The sequence below is a fragment of the Mus musculus genome, chromosome 7 (assembly GCF_000001635.26).
Source record: "Mus musculus strain C57BL/6J chromosome 7, GRCm38.p6 C57BL/6J".
NCBI lineage: Eukaryota > Metazoa > Chordata > Mammalia > Rodentia > Muridae > Mus > Mus musculus.
The window spans coordinates 59,731,319-59,751,601 of NC_000073.6; the positions used below are offsets into that span (position 1 = coordinate 59,731,319).

General features: G+C 48.4%; 1 long non-coding RNA gene and 8 other non-coding genes across 9 annotated transcripts in view; all 9 read right to left on the reverse strand.

Annotated features, from left to right (window-relative positions):
• The window catches only part of Snhg14 (small nucleolar RNA host gene 14), a 1,177,441-nt gene that overhangs the window by 458,582 nt on the left and 698,576 nt on the right, over positions 1-20,283 (reverse strand). Inside the window, exons 65-69 of the long non-coding RNA NR_146211.1 lie at positions 17,988-18,134; positions 12,944-13,090; positions 10,405-10,551; positions 7,880-8,026; positions 255-401 (exon numbers count right to left, since the gene is read on the reverse strand). This is a non-coding gene — a long non-coding RNA (small nucleolar RNA host gene 14). The remainder of the gene's footprint in view (positions 1-254; positions 402-7,879; positions 8,027-10,404; positions 10,552-12,943; positions 13,091-17,987; positions 18,135-20,283) is intronic.
• On the reverse strand, positions 2,452-2,545 carry Gm23047. Its single transcript, XR_003947145.1, has one exon. It is a non-coding gene; the product is annotated as a small nucleolar RNA SNORD116 (small nucleolar RNA).
• Positions 4,995-5,088, reverse strand: Gm23953. Its single transcript, XR_003947113.1, has one exon. It is a non-coding gene; the product is annotated as a small nucleolar RNA SNORD116 (small nucleolar RNA).
• Positions 7,530-7,623, reverse strand: Gm26332. The gene has a single exon (XR_003947114.1). It is a non-coding gene; the product is annotated as a small nucleolar RNA SNORD116 (small nucleolar RNA).
• On the reverse strand, positions 10,055-10,148 carry Gm26032. The gene has a single exon (XR_003947141.1). It is a non-coding gene; the product is annotated as a small nucleolar RNA SNORD116 (small nucleolar RNA).
• Gm22863 lies at positions 12,594-12,687 on the reverse strand. Its single transcript, XR_003947116.1, has one exon. It is a non-coding gene; the product is annotated as a small nucleolar RNA SNORD116 (small nucleolar RNA).
• On the reverse strand, positions 15,107-15,200 carry Gm24618. The gene has a single exon (XR_003947117.1). It is a non-coding gene; the product is annotated as a small nucleolar RNA SNORD116 (small nucleolar RNA).
• Positions 17,638-17,731, reverse strand: Gm22046. The gene has a single exon (XR_003947142.1). It is a non-coding gene; the product is annotated as a small nucleolar RNA SNORD116 (small nucleolar RNA).
• Gm24760 lies at positions 20,171-20,264 on the reverse strand. The gene has a single exon (XR_003947090.1). It is a non-coding gene; the product is annotated as a small nucleolar RNA SNORD116 (small nucleolar RNA).

The window sequence follows — 20,283 nt, forward strand, 5'->3', positions numbered from 1 at the left end:
GCTCGTTGGAGTGCATTGCATCAAGTGGTTCCAGTACTCTGGATTGCTCTGGCTTTGGGGAGAGCAATGGACTGCTGGACACTGACAATCCACTGCCAGGGAACAATGGGCCGAAACTCCAAACATGGGAGAAACCAGAGGCCCTAGGCATGCTCCATGTCCCGAAGGGCCTGGACATAATCAATGGCAGCTGTTCCCTGCTCCACCAAGACCTGGGCACCTAGAATTCAAGCAGCAATTACAATGTTCCTTACCATTTAACTCAGGTGACCTAGGGCAAGTCAGCAACACCACAACAGTTCGATGGAGACTCAGTTGGACGACATAAACACTCAGCCAATGCTGTGGGGCCATTTCCTCTGCATGTTTTCCATGGACCATACTGGAAAGGGAATGCAACCCTGTGAAGACAACACAAAGAACATGCCCCGATTACAGTGGGACTAATGCAAAACCACATGGATTATGGGCTTACCATGTACTATGGGCTTCTCATATCTCACAGGCACCCTCAACACTCCTGCTCTTACCAACCTCTTCACACTGCCCTTCCAGATCTCACTTGCTGTTACTCTCAGGCCTTGGATGTGAACATGCCATGCCCTTTGTCTCAAGTGCTTGCTGGGTCCTCAGCTCACTCTAAGGACTTAAGGATGATATGTGAGCTGCAATACTGGTACTCAACACTTTCTCTTAGGTCCATGCCATCAACTTCCTCCACCAGTGTCCTGAGCATAGTTTTCAAGGGAATGAAGGCTCTTCTCCAAGCATGCAGTCAGAAAAAGCCAATAACAAGGGCAATCATAGGTCCCCTTGCCTATGCAGTCGAAAAAGGAGGAGGCAGCTCTGAATAAGTCCACCAGCAAAATTTGGCCTCCAAGGATATCTAAGCCAACAACTTTTGAGCCTTCAATCATGGCTCCAGTTCTTCTCTGATCATTACTTCTGGGTCTTTGCATGAGGTAAAGTCAAACTCCTCTGAGAGTTCAGAATTCCAGCTCATGGGAAGCAGGCTTCATTTTCACAGCTGAAAGGAACCCCCCCTCTCTCCCTCTCTCTGTGTTAGTGTGTGTGTGTGTGTGTGTGTGTGTGTGTGTGTGTTTGTGTGTGTGTGTGTGTGTGTGTGTGTGTCTTTTACCCTGAGACATTCCTTGCTGTGGCAGCCAGTCCCTATTTCTGTCCACCTGTCCAGTGCTCATTTTGTCTGTTGTGAAGACTTCCACCTCTCTCATGAGATTGCTTTTGGCCATCCACCCCTGCTTTGATCTCTTCTGGTGAAAAGTTCTCAGACTATACTGCTCAGCTTCTCACACTAATGAAAATCCCATTGTGCAGAACTATCACAGGCCAGGATCCGACTTGACTCAAGTTATCTTAGTGTGTCAAATGCAGTCTGCATCCAAGAAATTATTTTCTCCCTGATGATTCCCATGAGCATGGCTCTCAAGGTGGATTTGCAAAACACGATGTGCCCTGTTGAAACCTCCTTCCTATGCACACTAGCAACTTGTCTTTCCAGAAGAGTTAGGCCAAAACATCGAAAAGAAAGGTCCCATGACACCTTGGTCTCTAATTTAGAGGGTCCCTCACCAAGATGGTTCTCCTAAGGCTGTGGGTGCAAGAACTGTTCCTAGACTTTCCCTTTGACCTTGCCAAAGAGGCTGACAACAAGGTCCAAATATACCAAGGATATCCCTTCAACAACATCCAAAGCAACAGCACCTACCAAAGAGGAGATTCCTACAAAAATTATTTCAACAAATCTATCGAGACACAGGTCTGCAAGTCTCATGCTCCCAGTGAGTCCATCAAAGTTTCATCCATCTACAGACACAGGTAAGTGTGTAAATGTGGTGCAAACTGACCCGTGAGGTGCCTGCCATCACCTCCAAGGCTTAGCTCCTTCTCTATTTCCTAGCCAATCCCACGGGAAACTTCCAAGCTGCCAGGGACACAGAGCCTTCTGTTCACCACCTGAACCGACAACAGTCACACAGTCCCGTTTACATGCTACTGGGTCAAGCTACACTCTACCAGCAGCCTGCATTCTATTGACTACGTAAAGCAATGCAACAGGGTTAAAATTCATATAAGTGCTTCTGAGAAGCCTGCCTCCACTGCTTGATATTCCCATGTGAAAAGCCAAGATTTGGTGCCACTGCCACTGCTACTTTTGCCTCACAGTCTACTTTCCACAATGGCTGGGGCCCTCTCCTTGGACCTAGCAAGGCTACCTACTGAGTATCTGCCAAGCATCTCCACTACAGCAAAGGGAGCAAGCCACCAGTGCTTAAGGACCTGCTGTGTCCTACACCATGGATTTTTGGCAGAGTAGGCCAAGCACACACCTGTCTCTGGAGAGTCTGGCTAGAGCCCGAAGAAGTCAAGAACAATGGAGTGTTTGGGCAGCCTGTGCCTGATGCCCATAGCACCTGGGAGACCCAAGATGCTGGACCTCAGTTCCGATGACTGTGGCGGTAGAGAGTTTTCACTCATTTTGTTCAGCTTTTCCAAGGAATGTTTGACTGGGAATCATCATAGACCCAAGCTCGTTGGAGTGCATTGCATCAAGTGGTTCCAGTACTCTGGATTGCTCTGGCTTTGGGGAGAGCAATGGACTGCTGGACACTGACAATCCACTGCCAGGGAACAATGGGCCGAAGCTCCAAACATGGGAGAAACCAGAGGCCCTAGGCATGCTCCATGTCCCGAAGGGCCTGGACATAATCAATGGCAGCCGTTCCCTGCTCCACCAAGACCTGGGCACCTAGAATTCATGCAGCAATTCCCATGTTCCTTACCATTTAACTCAAGTGACCTAGGGCAAGTCAGCAACACCACAACAGTTCGATGGAGACTCAGTTGGACGACATAAACACTCAGCCAATGCTGTGGGGCCATTTCCTCTGCATGTTTTCCATGGACCATACTGGAAAGGGAATGCAACCCTGTGAAGACAACACAAAGAACATGCCCCGATTACAGTGGGACCAATTCAAAACCACATGGATTATGGGCTTACCATGTACTATGGGCTTGTCATATCTCACAGGCACCCTCAACACTCCTGCTCTTACCAACCTCTTCACACTGCCCTTCCAGATCTCACTTGCTGTTACTCTCAGGCCTTGAATGTGAACATGCCATGCCCTTCGCTCTCAAGTGCTTGCTGGGTCCTCAGCTCACTCTAAGGACTTAAGGATGATATGTGAGCTGCAATACAGGTACTCAACACTTTCTCTTAGGTCCATGTCATCAACTTCCTCCACCAGTGTCCTGAGCAAAGTTTTCAAGGGAATGAAGGCTCTTCTCCAAGCATCCAGTCAGAAAAAGCCAATAACAAGGGCAATCATAGGTCCCCTTGCCTATGCAGTCGAAGAAGGAGGAGGCAGCTCTGAATAAGTCCACCAGCAAAATTTGGCCTCCAAGGATATCTAAGCCAACAACTTTTGAGCCTTCAATCATGGCTCCAGTCCTTCTCTGATCATTACTTCTGGGTCTTTGCATGAGGTAAAGTCAAACTCCTCTGAGAGTTCAGAGTTCCAGCTCATGGGAAGCAGGCTTCATTTTCACAGCTGAAAGGAACCCCCCTCTCTCTCCCTCTCTCTTTGTTAGTGTGTGTGTGAGTGTGTGTGTGTGTGTGTGTGTGTGTGTGTGTGTGTGTGTGTGTGTGTCTTTTACCCTGAGACATTCCTTGCTGTGGCAGCCAGTCCCTATTTCTGTCCACCTGTCCAGTGCTCATTTTGTCTGTTGTGAAGACTTCCACCTCTCTCATGAGATTGCTTTTGGCCATCCACCCCTGCTTTGATCTCTTCTGGTGAAAAGTTCTCAGACTATACTGCTCAGCTTCTCACACTAATGAAAATCCCATTGTGCAGAACTATCACAGGCCAGGATCCGACTTGACTCAAGTTATCTTAGTGTGTCAAATGCAGTCTGCATCCAAGAAATTATTTTCTCCCTGATGATTCCCATGAGCATGGCTCTCAAGGTGGATTTGCAAAACACGATGTGCCCTGTTGAAACCTCCTTCCTATGCACACTAGCAACTTGTCTTTCCAGAAGAGTTAGGCCAAAACATCGAAAAGAAAGGTCCCATGACACCTTGGTCTCTAATATAGAGGGTCCCTCACCAAGATGGTTCTCCTAAGGCTGTGGGTGCAAGAACTGTTCCTAGACTTTCCCTTTGACCTTGCCAAGGAGGCTGACAACAAGGTCCAAATATACCAAGGATATCCCTTCAACAACATCCAAAGCAACAGCACCTACCAAAGAGGAGATTCCTACAAAAATTATTTCAACAAATCTATCGAGACACAGGTCTGCAAGTCTCATGCTCCCAGCGAGTCCATCAAAGTTTCATCCCTCTACAGACACAGGTAAGTGTGTAAATGTGGTGCAAACTGACACGTGAGGTGCCTGCCATCACCTCCAAGGCTTAGCTCCTTCTCTATTTCCTAGCCAATCTCCCGGGAAACTTCCAAGCTGCCAGGGACACAGAGCCTTCTGTTCACCACCTGAACCGACAACAGTCACACAGTCCCGTTTACATGCTACTGGGTCAAGCTACACTCTACCAGCAGCCTGCATTCTATTGACTACGTAAAGCAATGCACCAGGGTTAAAATTCATATAAGTGCTTCTGAGAAGCCTGCCTCCACTGCTTGATATTCCCATGTGAAAAGCCAAGATTTGGTGCCACTGCCACTGCTACTTTTGCCTCACAGTCTACTTTCCACAATGGCTGGGGCCCTCTCCTTGGACCTAGCACGACTACCTACTGAGTATCTGCCAAGCATCTCCACTACAGCAAAGGGAGCAAGCCACCAGTGCTTAAGGACCTGCTGTGTCCTACACCATGGATTTTTGGCAGAGTAGGCCAAGCACACACCTGTCTCTGGAGAGTCTGGCTAGAGCCCGAAGAAGTCAAGAACAATGGAGTGTTTGGGCAGCCTGTGCCTGACGCCCATAGCACCTGGGAGACCCAAGGGGCTGGACCTCAGTTCCGATGAGAGTGGCGGTACCGAGTTTTCACTCATTTTGTTCAGCTTTTCCAAGGAATGTTTGACTGGGAATCATCATAGATCCAAGCTCGTTGGAGTGCATTGCATCAAGTGGTTCCAGTACTCTGGATTGCTCTGGCTTTGGGGAGAGCAATGGACTGCTGGACACTGACAATCCACTGCCAGGGAACAATGGGCCGAAGCTCCAAACATGGGAGAAACCAGAGGCCCTAGGCATGCTCCATGTCCCGAAGGGCCTGGACATAATCAATGGCAGCCGTTCCCTGCTCCACCAAGACCTGGGCACCTAGAATTCATGCAGCAATTCCCATGTTCCTTACCTTTTAACTCAGGTGACCTAGGGCAAGTCAGCAACACCACAACAGTTCGATGGAGACTCAGTTGGACGACATAAACACTCAGCCAATGCTGTGGGGCCATTTCCTCTGCATGTTTTCCATGGACCATACTGGAAAGGGAATGCAACCCTGTGAAGACAACACAAAGAACATGCCCCGATTACAGTGGGACCAATGCAAAACCACATGGATTATGGGCTTACCATGTACTATGGGCTTGTCATATCTCACAGGCACCCTCAACACTCCTGCTCTTACCAACCTCTTCACACTGCCCTTCCAGATCTCACTTGCTGTTACTCTCAGGCCTTGGATGTGAACATGCCATGCCCTTTGTCTCAAGTGCTTGCTGGGTCCTCAGCTCACTCTAAGGACTTAAGGATGATATGTGAGCTGCAATACAGGTACTCAACACTTTCTCTTAGGTCCATGCCATCAACTTCCTCCACCAGTGTCCTGAGCATAGTTTTCAAGGGAATGAAGGCTCTTCTCCAAGCATGCAGTCAGAAAAAGCCAATAACAAGGCAATCATAGGTCCCCTTGCCTATGCAGTCGAAGAAGGAGGAGGCAGCTCTGAATAACTCCACCAGCAAAATTGGGCCTCCAAGGATATCTAAGCCAACAACTTTTGAGCCTTCAATCATGGCTCCAGTCCTTCTCTGATCATTACTTCTGGGTCTTTGCATGAGGTAAAATCAAACTCCTCTGAGAGTTCAGAATTCCAGCTCATGGGAAGCAGGCTTCATTTTCACAGCTGAAAGGAACCCCCCTCTCTCTCCCTCTCTCTGTGTTTGTGTGTGTGTGTGTGTGTGTGTGTGTGTGTGTGTGTGTGTGTGTGTGTGTGTGTGTCTTTTACCCTGAGACATTCCTTGCTGTGGCAGCCAGTCCCTATTTCTGTCCACCTGTCCAGTGCACATTTTGTCTGTTGTGAAGACTTCCACCTCTCTCATGAGATTGCTTTTGGCCATCCACCCCTGCTTTGATCTCTTCTGGTGAAAAGTTCTCAGACTATACTGCTCAGCTTCTCACACTAATGAAAATCCCATTGTGCAGAACTATCACAGGACAGGATCCGACTTGACTCAAGTTATCTTAGTGTGTCAAATGCAGTCTGCATCCAAGAACTTATTTTCTCCCTGATGATTCCCATGAGCATGGCTCTCAAGGTGGATTTGCAAAAAACGATGTGCCCTGTTGAAACCTCCATCCTATGCACACTAGCAACTTGTCTATCCAGAAGAGTTAGGCCAAAACATCGAAAAGAAAGGTCCCATGACACCTTGGTCTCTAATTTAGAGGGTCCCTCACCAAGATGGTTCTCCTAAGGCTGTGGGTGCAAGAACTGTTCCTAGACTTTCCCTTTGACCTTGCCAAGGTGGCTGACAACAAGGTCCAAATATACCAAGGATATCCCTTCAACAACATCCAAAGCAACAGCACCTACCAAAGAGGAGATTCCTACAAAAATTATTTCAACAAATCTATCGAGACACAGGTCTGCAAGTCTCATGCTCCCAGCGAGTCCATCAAAGTTTCATCCGTCTACAGACACAGGTAAGTGTGAATGTGGTGCAAACTGACACGTGAGGTGCCTGCCATCACCTCCAAGGCTTAGCTCCTTCTCTATTTCCTAGCCAATCTCCCGGGAAACTTCCAAGCTGCCAGGGACACAGAGCCTTCTGTTCACCACCTAAACCGACAACAGTCACACAGTCCCGTTTACATGCTACTGGGTCAAGCTACACTCTACCAGCAGCCTGCATTCTATTGACTACGTAAAGCAATGCAACAGGGTTAAAATTCATATAAGTGCTTCTGAGAAGCCTGCCTCCACTGCTTCATATTCCCATGTGAAAGCCCAAGATTTGGTGCCACTGCCACTGCTACTTTTGCCTCACAGTCTACTTTCCACAATGGCTGGGGCCCTCTCCTTGGACCTAGCACGACTACCTACTGAGTATCTGCCAAGCATCTCCACTACAGCAAAGGGAGCAAGCCACCAGTGCTTAAGGACCTGCTCTGTCCTACACCATGGATTTTTGGCAGAGTAGGCCAAGCACACACCTGTCTCTGGAGAGTCTGGTTAGAGCCCGAAGAAGTCAAGAACAATGGAGTGTTTGGGCAGCCTGTGCCTGACGCCCATAGCACCTGGGAGACCCAAGGGGCTGGACCTCAGTTCCGATGAGAGTGGCGGTACCGAGTTTTCACTCATTTTGTTCAGCTTTTCCAAGGAATGTTTGACTGGGAATCATCATAGATCCAAGCTCGTTGGAGTGCATTGCATCAAGTGGTTCCAGTACTCTGGATTGCTCTGGCTTTGGGGAGAGCAATGGACTGCTGGACACTGACAATCCACTGCCAGGGAACAATGGGCCGAAGCTCCAAACATGGGAGAAACCAGAGGCCCTAGGCATGCTCCATGTCCCGAAGGGCCTGGACATAATCAAATGCAGCAGTTCCCTGCTCCACCAAGACCTGGGCACCTAGAATTCATGCAGCAATTCCCATGTTCCTTACCATTTAACTCAGGTGACCTAGGGCAAGTCAGCAACACCACAACAGTTCGATGGAGACTCAGTTGGACGACATAAACACTCAGCCAATGCTGTGGGGCCATTTCCTCTGCATGTTTTCCATGGACCATACTGGAAAGGGAATGCAACCCTGTGTAGACAACACAAAGAACATGCCCCGATTACAGTGGGACCAATCAAAACCACATGGATTATGGGCTTACCATGTACTATGGGCTTGTCATATCTCACAGGCACCCTCAACACTCCTGCTCTTACCAACCACTTCACACTGCCCTTCCAGATCTCACTTGCTGTTACTCTCAGGCCTTGGATGTGAACATGCCATGCCCTTTGTCTCAAGTGCTTGCTGGGTCCTCAGCTCACTCTAAGGACTTAAGGATGATATGTGAGCTGCTATACTGGTACTCAACACTTTCTCTTAGGTCCATGCCATCAACTTCCTCCACCAGTGTCCTGAGCATAGTTTTCAAGGGAATGAAGGCTCTTCTCCAAGCATGCAGTCAGAAAAAGCCAATAACAAGGGCAATCATAGGTCCCCTTGCCTATGCAGTCGAAGAAGGAGGAGGCAGCTCTGAATAACTCCACCAGCAAAATTGGGCCTCCAAGGATATCTAAGCCAACAACTTTTGAGCCTTCAATCATGGCTCCAGTCCTTCTCTGATCATTACTTCTGGGTCTTTGCATGAGGTAAAATCAAACTCCTCTGAGAGTTCAGAATTCCAGCTCATGGGAAGCAGGCTTCATTTTCACAGCTGAAAGGAACCCCCCTCTCTCTCCCTCTCTCTGTGTTTGTGTGTGTGTGTGTGTGTGTGTGTGTGTGTGTGTGTGTGTGTGTCTTTTACCCTGAGACATTCCTTGCTGTGGCAGCCAGTCCCTATTTCTGTCCACCTGTCCAGTGCTCATTTTGTCTGTTGTGAAGACTTGCACCTCTCTCATGAGATTTATTTTGGCCATCCACCCCTGCTTTGATCTCTTCTGGTGAAAAGTTCTCAGACTATACTGCTCAGCTTCTCACACTAATGAAAATCCCATTGTGCAGAACTATCACAGGCCAGGATCAGACTTGACTCACGTTATCTTAGTGTGTCAAATGCAGTCTGCATCCAAGAACTTATTTTCTCCCTGATGATTCCCATGAGCATGGCTCTCAAGGTGGATTTGCAAAACACGATGTGCCCTGCTGAAACCTCCTTCCTATGCACACTAGCAACTTGTCTTTCCAGAAGAGTTAGGCCAAAACATCGAAAAGAAAGGTCCCATGACACCTTGGTCTCTAATTTAGAGGGTCCCTCACCAAGATGGTTCTCCTAAGGCTGTGGGTGCAAGAACTGTTCCTAGACTTTCCCTTTGACCTTGCCAAGGAGGCTGACAACAAGGTCCAAATATACCAAGGATATCCCTTCAACAACATCCAAAGCAACAGCACCTACCAAAGAGGAGATTCCTACAAAAATTATTTCAACAAATCTATCGAGACACAGGTCTGCAAGTCTCATGCTGCCAGCGAGTCCATCAAAGTTTCATCAGTCTACAGACACAGGTAAGTGTGTAAATGTGGTGCAAACTGACCCGTGAGGTGCCTGCCATCACCTCCAAGGCTTAGCTCCTTCTCTATTTCCTAGCCAATCGCCCGGGAAACTTCCAAGCTGCCAGGGACACAGAGCCTTCTGTTCACCACCTGAACCGACAACAGTCACACAGTCCCGTTTACATGCTACTGGGTCAAGCTACACTCTACCAGCAGCCTGCATTCTATTGACTACGTAAAGCAATGCAACAGGGTTAAAATTCATATAAGTGCTTCTGAGAAGCCTGAGTCCACTGCTTGATATTCCCATGTGAAAAGCCAAGATTTGGTGCCACTGCCACTGCTACTTTTGCCTCACAGTCTACTTTCCACAATGGCTGGGGCCCTCTCCTTGGTCCTAGCACGACTACCTACTGAGTATCTGCCAAGCATCTCCACTACAGCAAAGGGAGGAAGCCACCAGTGCTTAAGGACCTGCTGTGTCCTACACCATGGATTATTGGCAGAGTAGGCCAAGCACACACCTGTCTCTGGAGAGTCTGGCTAGAGCCCGAAGAAGTCAAGAACAATGGAGTGTTTGGGCAGCCTGTTCCTGACGCCCATAGCACCTGGGAGACCCAAGATGCTGGACATCAGTTCCGATGAGAGTGGCGGTACAGAGTTTTCACTCATTTTGTTCAGCTTTTCCAAGGAATGTTTGACTGGGAATCATCATAGATCCAAGCTCGTTGGAGTGCATTGCATCAAGTGGTTCCAGTACTCTGGATTGCTCTGGCTTTGGGGAGAGCAATGGACTGCTGGACACTGACAATCCACTGCCAGGGAACAATGGGCCGAAGCTCCAAACATGGGAGAAACCAGAGGCCCTAGGCATGCTCCATGTCCCGAAGGGCCTGGACATAATCAAATGCAGCAGTTCCCTGCTCCACCAAGACCTGGGCACCTAGAATTCATGCAGCAATTCCCATGTTCCTTACCATTTAACTCAGGTGACCTAGGGCAAGTCAGCAACACCACAACAGTTCGATGGAGACTCAGTTGGACGACATAAACACTCAGCCAATGCTGTGGGGCCATTTCCTCTGCATGTTTTCCATGGACCATACTGGAAAGGGAATGCAACCCTGTGAAGACAACACAAAGAACATGCCCCGATTACAGTGGGACCAATTCAAAACCACATGGATTATGGGCTTACCATGTACTATGGGCTTGTCATATCTCACAGGCACCCTCAACACTCCTGCTCTTACCAACCTCTTCACACTGCCCTTCCAGATCTCACTTGCTGTTACTCTCAGGCCTTGAATGTGAACATGCCATGCCCTTCGCTCTCAAGTGCTTGCTGGGTCCTCAGCTCACTCTAAGGACTTAAGGATGATATGTGAGCTGCAATACAGGTACTCAACACTTTCTCTTAGGTCCATGTCATCAACTTCCTCCACCAGTGTCCTGAGCAAAGTTTTCAAGGGAATGAAGGCTCTTCTCCAAGCATCCAGTCAGAAAAAGCCAATAACAAGGGCAATCATAGGTCCCCTTGCCTATGCAGTCGAAGAAGGAGGAGGCAGCTCTGAATAAGTCCACCAGCAAAATTTGGCCTCCAAGGATATCTAAGCCAACAACTTTTGAGCCTTCAATCATGGCTCCAGTCCTTCTCTGATCATTACTTCTGGGTCTTTGCATGAGGTAAAGTCAAACTCCTCTGAGAGTTCAGAGTTCCAGCTCATGGGAAGCAGGCTTCATTTTCACAGCTGAAAGGAACCCCCCTCTCTCTCCCTCTCTCTGTGTTAGTGTGTGTGTGTGTGTGTGTGTGTGTGTGTGTGTGTGTGTGTGTGTGTGTGTGTGTCTTTTACCCTGAGACATTCCTTGCTGTGGCAGCCAGTCCCTATTTCTGTCCACCTGTCCAGTGCTCATTTTGTCTGTTGTGAAGACTTCCACCTCTCTCATGAGATTGCTTTTGGCCATCCACCCCTGCTTTGATCTCTTCTGGTGAAAAGTTCTCAGACTATACTGCTCAGCTTCTCACACTAATGAAAATCCCATTGTGCAGAACTATCACAGGCCAGGATCCGACTTGACTCAAGTTATCTTAGTGTGTCAAATGCAGTCTGCATCCAAGAAATTATTTTCTCCCTGATGATTCCCATGAGCATGGCTCTCAAGGTGGATTTGCAAAACACGATGTGCCCTGTTGAAACCTCCTTCCTATGCACACTAGCAACTTGTCTTTCCAGAAGAGTTAGGCCAAAACATCGAAAAGAAAGGTCCCATGACACCTTGGTCTCTAATATAGAGGGTCCCTCACCAAGATGGTTCTCCTAAGGCTGTGGGTGCAAGAACTGTTCCTAGACTTTCCCTTTGACCTTGCCAAGGAGGCTGACAACAAGGTCCAAATATACCAAGGATATCCCTTCAACAACATCCAAAGCAACAGCACCTACCAAAGAGGAGATTCCTACAAAAATTATTTCAACAAATCTATCGAGACACAGGTCTGCAAGTCTCATGCTCCCAGCGAGTCCATCAAAGTTTCATCCCTCTACAGACACAGGTAAGTGTGTAAATGTGGTGCAAACTGACACGTGAGGTGCCTGCCATCACCTCCAAGGCTTAGCTCCTTCTCTATTTCCTAGCCAATCTGCCGGGAAACTTCCAAGCTGCCAGGGACACAGAGCCTTCTGTTCACCACCTGAACCGACAACAGTCACACAGTCACATTTACATGCTACTGGGTCAAGCTACACTCTACCAGCAGCCTGCATTCTATTGACTACGTAAAGCAATGCACCAGGGTTAAAATTCATATAAGTGCTTCTGAGAAGCCTGCCTCCACTGCTTGATATTCCCATGTGAAAAGCCAAGATTTGGTGCCACTGCCACTGCTACTTTTGCCTCACAGTCTACTTTCCACAATGGCTGGGGCCCTCTCCTTGGACCTAGCACGACTACCTACTGAGTATCTGCCAAGCATCTCCACTACAGCAAAGGGAGCAAGCCACCAGTGCTTAAGGACCTGCTGTGTCCTACACCATGGATTTTTGGCAGAGTAGGCCAAGCACACACCTGTCTCTGGAGAGTCTGGCTAGAGCCCGAAGAAGTCAAGAACAATGGAGTGTTTGGGCAGCCTGTGCCTGACGCCCATAGCACCTGGGAGACCCAAGGGGCTGGACCTCAGTTCCGATGAGAGTGGCGGTACCGAGTTTTCACTCATTTTGTTCAGCTTTTCCAAGGAATGTTTGACTGGGAATCATCATAGATCCAAGCTCGTTGGAGTGCATTGCATCAAGTGGTTCCAGTACTCTGGATTGCTTTGGCTTTGGGGAGAGCAATGGACTGCTGGACACTGACAATCCACTGCCAGGGAACAATGGGCCGAAGCTCCAAACATGGGAGAAACCAGAGGCCCTAGGCATGCTCCATGTCCCGAAGGGCCTGGACATAATCAATGGCAGCCGTTCCCTGCTCCACCAAGACCTGGGCACCTAGAATTCATGCAGCAATTCCCATGTTCCTTACCTTTTAACTCAGGTGACTTAGGGCAAGTCAGCAACACCACAACAGTTCGATGGAGACTCAGTTGGACGACATAAACACTCAGCCAATGCTGTGGGGCCATTTCCTCTGCATGTTTTCCATGGACCATACTGGAAAGGGAATGCAACCCTGTGAAGACAACACAAAGAACATGCCCCGATTACAGTGGGACCAATGCAAAACCACATGGATTATGGGCTTACCATGTACTATGGGCTTGTCATATCTCACAGGCACCCTCAACACTCCTGCTCTTACCAACCTCTTCACACTGCCCTTCCAGATCTCACTTGCTGTTACTCTCAGGCCTTGGATGTGAACATGCCATGCCCTTTGTCTCAAGTGCTTGCTGGGTCCTCAGCTCACTCTAAGGACTTAAGGATGATATGTGAGCTGCAATACAGGTACTCAACACTTTCTCTTAGGTCCATGCCATCAACTTCCTCCACCAGTGTCCTGAGCATAGTTTTCAAGGGAATGAAGGCTCTTCTCCAAGCATGCAGTCAGAAAAAGCCAATAACAAGGCAATCATAGGTCCCCTTGCCTATGCAGTCGAAGAAGGAGGAGGCAGCTCTGAATAACTCCACCAGCAAAATTGGGCCTCCAAGGATATCTAAGCCAACAAATTTTGAGCCTTCAATCATGGCTCCAGTCCTTCTCTGATCATTACTTCTGGGTCTTTGCATGAGGTAAAATCAAACTCCTCTGAGAGTTCAGAATTCCAGCTCATGGGAAGCAGGCTTCATTTTCACAGCTGAAAGGAACCCCCCTCTCTCTCCCTCTCTCTGTGTTTGTGTGTGTGTGTGTGTGTGTGTGTGTGTGTGTCTTTTACCCTGAGACATTCCTTGCTGTGGCAGCCAGTCCCTATTTCTGTCCACCTGTCCAGTGCACATTTTGTCTGTTGTGAAGACTTCCACCTCTCTCATGAGATTGCTTTTGGCCATCCACCCCTGCTTTGATCTCTTCTGGTGAAAAGTTCTCAGACTATACTGCTCAGCTTCTCACACTAATGAAAATCCCATTGTGCAGAACTATCACAGGCCAGGATCCGACTTGACTCAAGTTATCTTAGTGTGTCAAATGCAGTCTGCATCCAAGAACTTATTTTCTCCCTGATGATTCCCATGAGCATGGCTCTCAAGGTGGATTTGCAAAAAACGATGTGCCCTGTTGAAACCTCCATCCTATGCACACTAGCAACTTGTCTATCCAGAAGAGTTAGGCCAAAACATCGAAAAGAAAGGTCCCATGACACCTTGGTCTCTAATTTAGAGGGTCCCTCATCAAGATGGTTCTCCTAAGGCTGTGGGTGCAAGAACTGTTCCTAGACTTTCCCTTTGACCTTGCCAAGGTGGCTGACAACAAGGTCCAAATATACCAAGGATATCCCTTCAACAACATCCAAAGCAACAGCACCTACCAAAGAGGAGATTCCTACAAAAATTATTTCAACAAATCTATCGAGACACAGGTCTGCAAGTCTCATGCTCCCAGCGAGTCCATCAAAGTTTCATCCGTCTACAGACACAGGTAAGTGTGTAAATGTGGTGCAAACTGACACGTGAGGTGCCTGCCATCACCTCCAAGGCTTAGCTCCTTCTCTATTTCCTAGCCAATCTCCCGGGAAACTTCCAAGCTGCCAGGGACACAGAGCCTTCTGTTCACCACCTAAACCAACAACAGTCACACAGTCCCGTTTACATGCTACTGGGTCAAGCTACACTCTACCAGCAGCCTGCATTCTATTGACTACGTAAAGCAATGCAACAGGGTTAAAATTCATATAAGTGCTTCTGAGAAGCCTGCCTCCACTGCTTGATATTCCCATGTGAAAGCCCAAGATTTGGTGCCACTGCCACTGCTACTTTTGCCTCACAGTCTACTTTCCACAATGGCTGGGGCCCTCTCCTTGGACCTAGCAGGACTACCTACTGAGTATCTGCCAAGCATCTCCACTACAGCAAAGGGAGCAAGCCACCAGTGCTTAAGGACCTGCTCTGTCCTACACCATGGATTTTTGGCAGAGTAGGCCAAGCACACACCTGTCTCTGGAGAGTCTGGCTAGAGCCCGAAGAAGTCAAGAAGAATGGAGTGTTTGGGCAGCCTGTGCCTGACGCCCATAGCACCTGGGAGACCCAAGGGGCTGGACCTCAGTTCCGATGAGAGTGGCGGTACCGAGTTTTCACTCATTTTGTTCAGCTTTTCCAAGGAATGTTTGACTGGGAATCATCATAGATCCAAGCTCGTTGGAGTGCATTGCATCAAGTGGTTCCAGTACTCTGGATTGCTCTGGCTTTCGGGAGAGCAATGGACTGCTGGACACTGACAATCCACTGCCAGGGAACAATGGGCCGAAGCTCCAAACACGGGAGAAACCAGAGGCCCTAGGCATGCTCCATGTCCCGAAGGGCCTGGACATAATCAATGGCAGCCGTTCCCTGCTCCACCAAGACCTGGGCACCTAGAATTCATGCAGCAATTCCCATGTTCCTTACCATTTAACTCAGGTGACCTAGGGCAAGTCAGCAACACCACAACAGTTCGATGGAGACTCAGTTGGACGACATAAACACTCAGCCAATGCTGTGGGGCCATTTCCTCTGCATGTTTTCCATGGACCATACTGGAAAGGGAATGCAACCCTGTGTAGACAACACAAAGAACATGCCCCGATTACAGTGGGACCAATCAAAACCACATGGATTATGGGCTTACCATGTACTATGGGCTTGTCATATCTCACAGGCACCCTCAACACTCCTGCTCTTACCAACCACTTCACACTGCCCTTCCAGATCTCACTTGCTGTTACTCTCAGGCCTTGGATGTGAACATGCCATGCCCTTTGTCTCAAGTGCTTGCTGGGTCCTCAGCTCACTCTAAGGACTTAAGGATGATATGTGAGCTGCTATACTGGTACTCAACACTTTCTCTTAGGTCCATGCCATCAACTTCCTCCACCAGTGTCCTGAGCATAGTTTTCAAGGGAATGAAGGCTCTTCTCCAAGCACGCAGTCAGAAAAAGCCAATAACAAGGGCAATCATAGGTCCCCTTGCCTATGCAGTCGAAGAAGGAGGAGGCAGCTCTGAATAACTCCACCAGCAAAATTGGGCCTCCAAGGATATCTAAGCCAACAACTTTTGAGCCTTCAATCATGGCTCCAGTCCTTCTCTGATCATTACTTCTGGGTCTTTGCATGAGGTAAAATCAAACTCCTCTGAGAGTTCAGAATTCCAGCTCATGGGAAGCAGGCTTCATTTTCACAGCTGAAAGGAACCCCCCTCTCTCTCCTTCTCTCTGTGTTAGTGTGTGTGTGTGTGTGTGTGTGTGTGTGTGTGTGTGTGTGTGTGTGTGTCTTTTACCCTGAGACATTCCTTGCTGTTGCAGCCAGTCCCTATTTCTGTCCACCTGTCCAGTGCTCATTTTGTCTGTTGTGAAGACTTCCACCTCTCTCATGAGATTGCTTTTGGCCATCCACCCCTGCTTTGATCTCTTCTGGTGAAAAGTTCTCAGACTATACTGCTCAGCTTCTCACACTAATGAAAATCCCATTGTGCAGAACTATCACAGGCCAGGATCAGACTTGACTCACGTTATCTTAGTGTGTCAAATGCAGTCTGCATCCAAGAACGTATTTTCACCCTGATGATTCCCATGAGCATGGCTCTCAAGGTGGATTTGCAAAAAACGATGTGCCCTGTTGAAACCTCCTTCCTATGCACACTAGCAACTTGTCTTTCCAGAAGAGTTAGGCCAAAACATCGAAAAGAAAGGTCCCATGACACCTTGGTCTCTAATTTAGAGGGTCCCTCACCAAGATGGTTCTCCTAAGGCTGTGGGTGCAAGAACTGTTCCTAGACTTTCCCTTTGACCTTGCCAAGGAGGCTGACAACAAGGTCCAAATATACCAAGGATATCCCTTCAACAACATCCAAAGCAACAGCACCTACCAAAGAGGAGATTCCTACAAAAATTATTTCAACAAATCTATCGAGACACAGGTCTGCAAGTCTCATGCTGCCAGCGAGTCCATCAAAGTTTCATCCGTCTACAGACACAGGTAAGTGTGTAAATGTGGTGCAAACTGACCCGTGAGGTGCCTGCCATCACCTCCAAGGCTTAGCTCCTTCTCTATTTCCTAGCCAATCGCCCGGGAAACTTCCAAGCTGCCAGGGACACAGAGCCTTCTGTTCACCACCTGAACTGACAACAGTCACACAGTCCCGTTTACATGCTACTGGGTCAAGCTACACTCTACCAGCAGCCTGCATTCTATTGACTACGTAAAGCAATGCAACAGGGTTAAAATTCATATAAGTGCTTCTGAGAAGCCTGAGTCCACTGCTTGATATTCCCATGTGAAAAGCCAAGATTTGGTGCCACTGCCACTGCTACTTTTGCCTCACAGTCTACTTTCCACAATGGCTGGGGCCCTCTCCTTGGTCCTAGCACGACTACCTACTGAGTATCTGCCAAGCATCTCCACTACAGCAAAGGGAGGAAGCCACCAGTGCTTAAGGACCTGCTGTGTCCTACACCATGGATTATTGGCAGAGTAGGCCAAGCACACACCTGTCTCTGGAGAGTCTGGCTAGAGCCCGAAGAAGTCAAGAACAATGGAGTGTTTGGGCAGCCTGTTCCTGACGCCCATAGCACCTGGGAGACCCAAGATGCTGGACATCAGTTCCGATGAGAGTGGCGGTACAGAGTTTTCACTCATTTTGTTCAGCTTTTCCAAGGAATGTTTGACTGGGAATCATCATAGATCCAAGCTCGTTGGAGTGCATTGCATCAAGTGGTTCCAGTACTCTGGATTGCTCTGGCTTTGGGGAGAGCAATGGACTGCTGGACACTGACAATCCACTGCCAGGGAACAATGGGCCGAAGCTCCAAACATGGGAGAAACCAGAGGCCCTAGGCATGCTCCATGTCCCGAAGGGCCTGGACATAATCAATGGCAGCCGTTCCCTGCTCCACCAAGACCTGGGCACCTAGAATTCATGCAGCAATTCCCATGTTCCTTACCATTTAACTCAGGTGACCTAGGGCAAGTCAGCAACACCACAACAGTTCGATGGAGACTCAGTTGGACGACATAAACACTCAGCCAATGCTGTGGGGCCATTTCCTCTGCATGTTTTCCATGGACCATACTGGAAAGGGAATGCAACCCTGTGAAGACAACACAAAGAACATGCCCCGATTACAGTGGGACCAATTCAAAACCACATGGATTATGGGCTTACCATGTACTATGGGCTTGTCATATCTCACAGGCACCCTCAACACTCCTGCTCTTACCAACCTCTTCACACTGCCCTTCCAGATCTCACTTGCTGTTACTCTCAGGCCTTGAATGTGAACATGCCATGCCCTTCGCTCTCAAGTGCTTGCTGGGTCCTCAGCTCACTCTAAGGACTTAAGGATGATATGTGAGCTGCAATACCGGTACTCAACACTTTCTCTTAGGTCCATGCCATCAACTTCTTCCACCAGTGTCCTGAGCAAAGTTTTCAAGGGAATGAAGGCTCTTCTCCAAGCATCCAATCAGAAAAAGCCAATAACAAGGGCAATCATAGGTCCCCTTGCCTATGCTGACAAAGAAGGAGGAGGCAGCTCTGAATAACTCCACCAGCAAAATTGGGCCTCCAAGGATATCTAAGCCAACAACTTTTGAGCCTTCAATCATGGCTCCAGTCCTTCTCTGATCATTACTTCTGGGTCTTTGCATGAGGTAAAATCAAACTCCGCTGAGAGTTCAGAATTCCAGCACATGGGAAGCAGGCTTCATTTTTACAGCTGAAAGGAACCCCCCTCTCTCTCCCTCTCTCTGTGTTAGTGTGTGTGTGTGTGTGTGTGTGTGTGTGTGTGTGTGTGTGTGTGTGTGTCTTTTACCCTGAGACATTCCTTGCTGTGGCAGCCAGTCTCTATTTCTGTCCACCTATCCAGTGCTCATTTTGTCTGTTGTGAAGACTTCTACCTCTCTCATGAGATTGCTTTTGGCCATCCACCCCTGCTTTGATCTCTTCTGGTGAAAAGTTCTCAGACTATACTGCTCAGCTTCTCACACTAATGAAAATCCCATTGTGCAGAACTATCACAGGCCAGGATCCGACTTGACTCAAGTTATCTTAGTGTGTCAAATGCAGTCTGCATCCAAGAACTTATTTTCTCCCTGATGATTCCCATGAGCATGGCTCTCAACGTGGATTTGCAAAACACGATGTGCCCTGTTGAAACCTCCTTCCTATGCACACTAGCAACTTGTCTTTCCAGAAGAGTTAGGCCAAAACATCGAAAAGAAAGTTCCCCTGACACCTTGGTCTCTAATTTAGAGGGTCCCTCACCAAGATGGTTCTCCTAAGGCTGTGGGTGCAAGAACTGTTCCTAGACTTTCCCTTTGACCTTGCCAAGGAGGCTGACAACAAGGTCCAAATATACCAAGGATATCCCTTCAACAACATCCAAAGCAACAGCACCTACCAAAGAGGAGATTCCTACAAAAATTATTTCAACAAATCTATTGAGACACAGGTCTGCAAGTCTCATGCTCCCAGCGAGTCCATCAAAGTTTCATCCGTCAACAGACACAGGTAAGTGTGTAAATGTGGTGAAAACTGACCCGTGAGGTGGCTGCCATCACCTCCAAAGGTTAGCTCCTCCTCTATTTCCTATCCAATCCCCCGGGAAACTTCCAAGCTGCCAGGGACACAGAGCCTTCTGTTCACCACCTGAACCGACAACAGTCACACAGTCACATTTACATGCTACTGGGTCAAGCTACACTCTACCAGCAGCCTGCATTCTATTGACTAAGTAAAGCAATGCAACAGGGTTAAAATTCATATAAGTGCTTCTGAGAAGCCTGAGTCCACTGCTTGATATTCCCATGTGAAAAGCCAAGATTTGGTGCCACTGCCACTGCTACTTTTGCCTCACAGTCTACTTTCCACAATGGCTGGGGCCCTCTCCTTGGACCTAGCATGACTACCTACTGAGTATCTGCCAAGCATCTCCACTACAGCAAAGGGAGCAAGCCACCAGAGCTTAAGGACCTGCTGTGTCCTACGCCATGGATTTTTGGCAGAGTAGGCCAAGCACACACCTGTCTCTGGAGAGTCTGGCTAGAGCCCGAAGAAGTCAAGAACAATGGAGTGGTTGGGCAGCCTGTGCCTGACGCCCATAGCACCTGGGAGACCCAAGATGCTGGACCTCAGTTCCGATGAGAGTGGCGGTACAGAGTTTTCACTCATTTTGTTCAGCTTTTCCAAGGAATGTTTGACTGGGAATCATCATAGATCCAAGCTCGTTGGAGTGCATT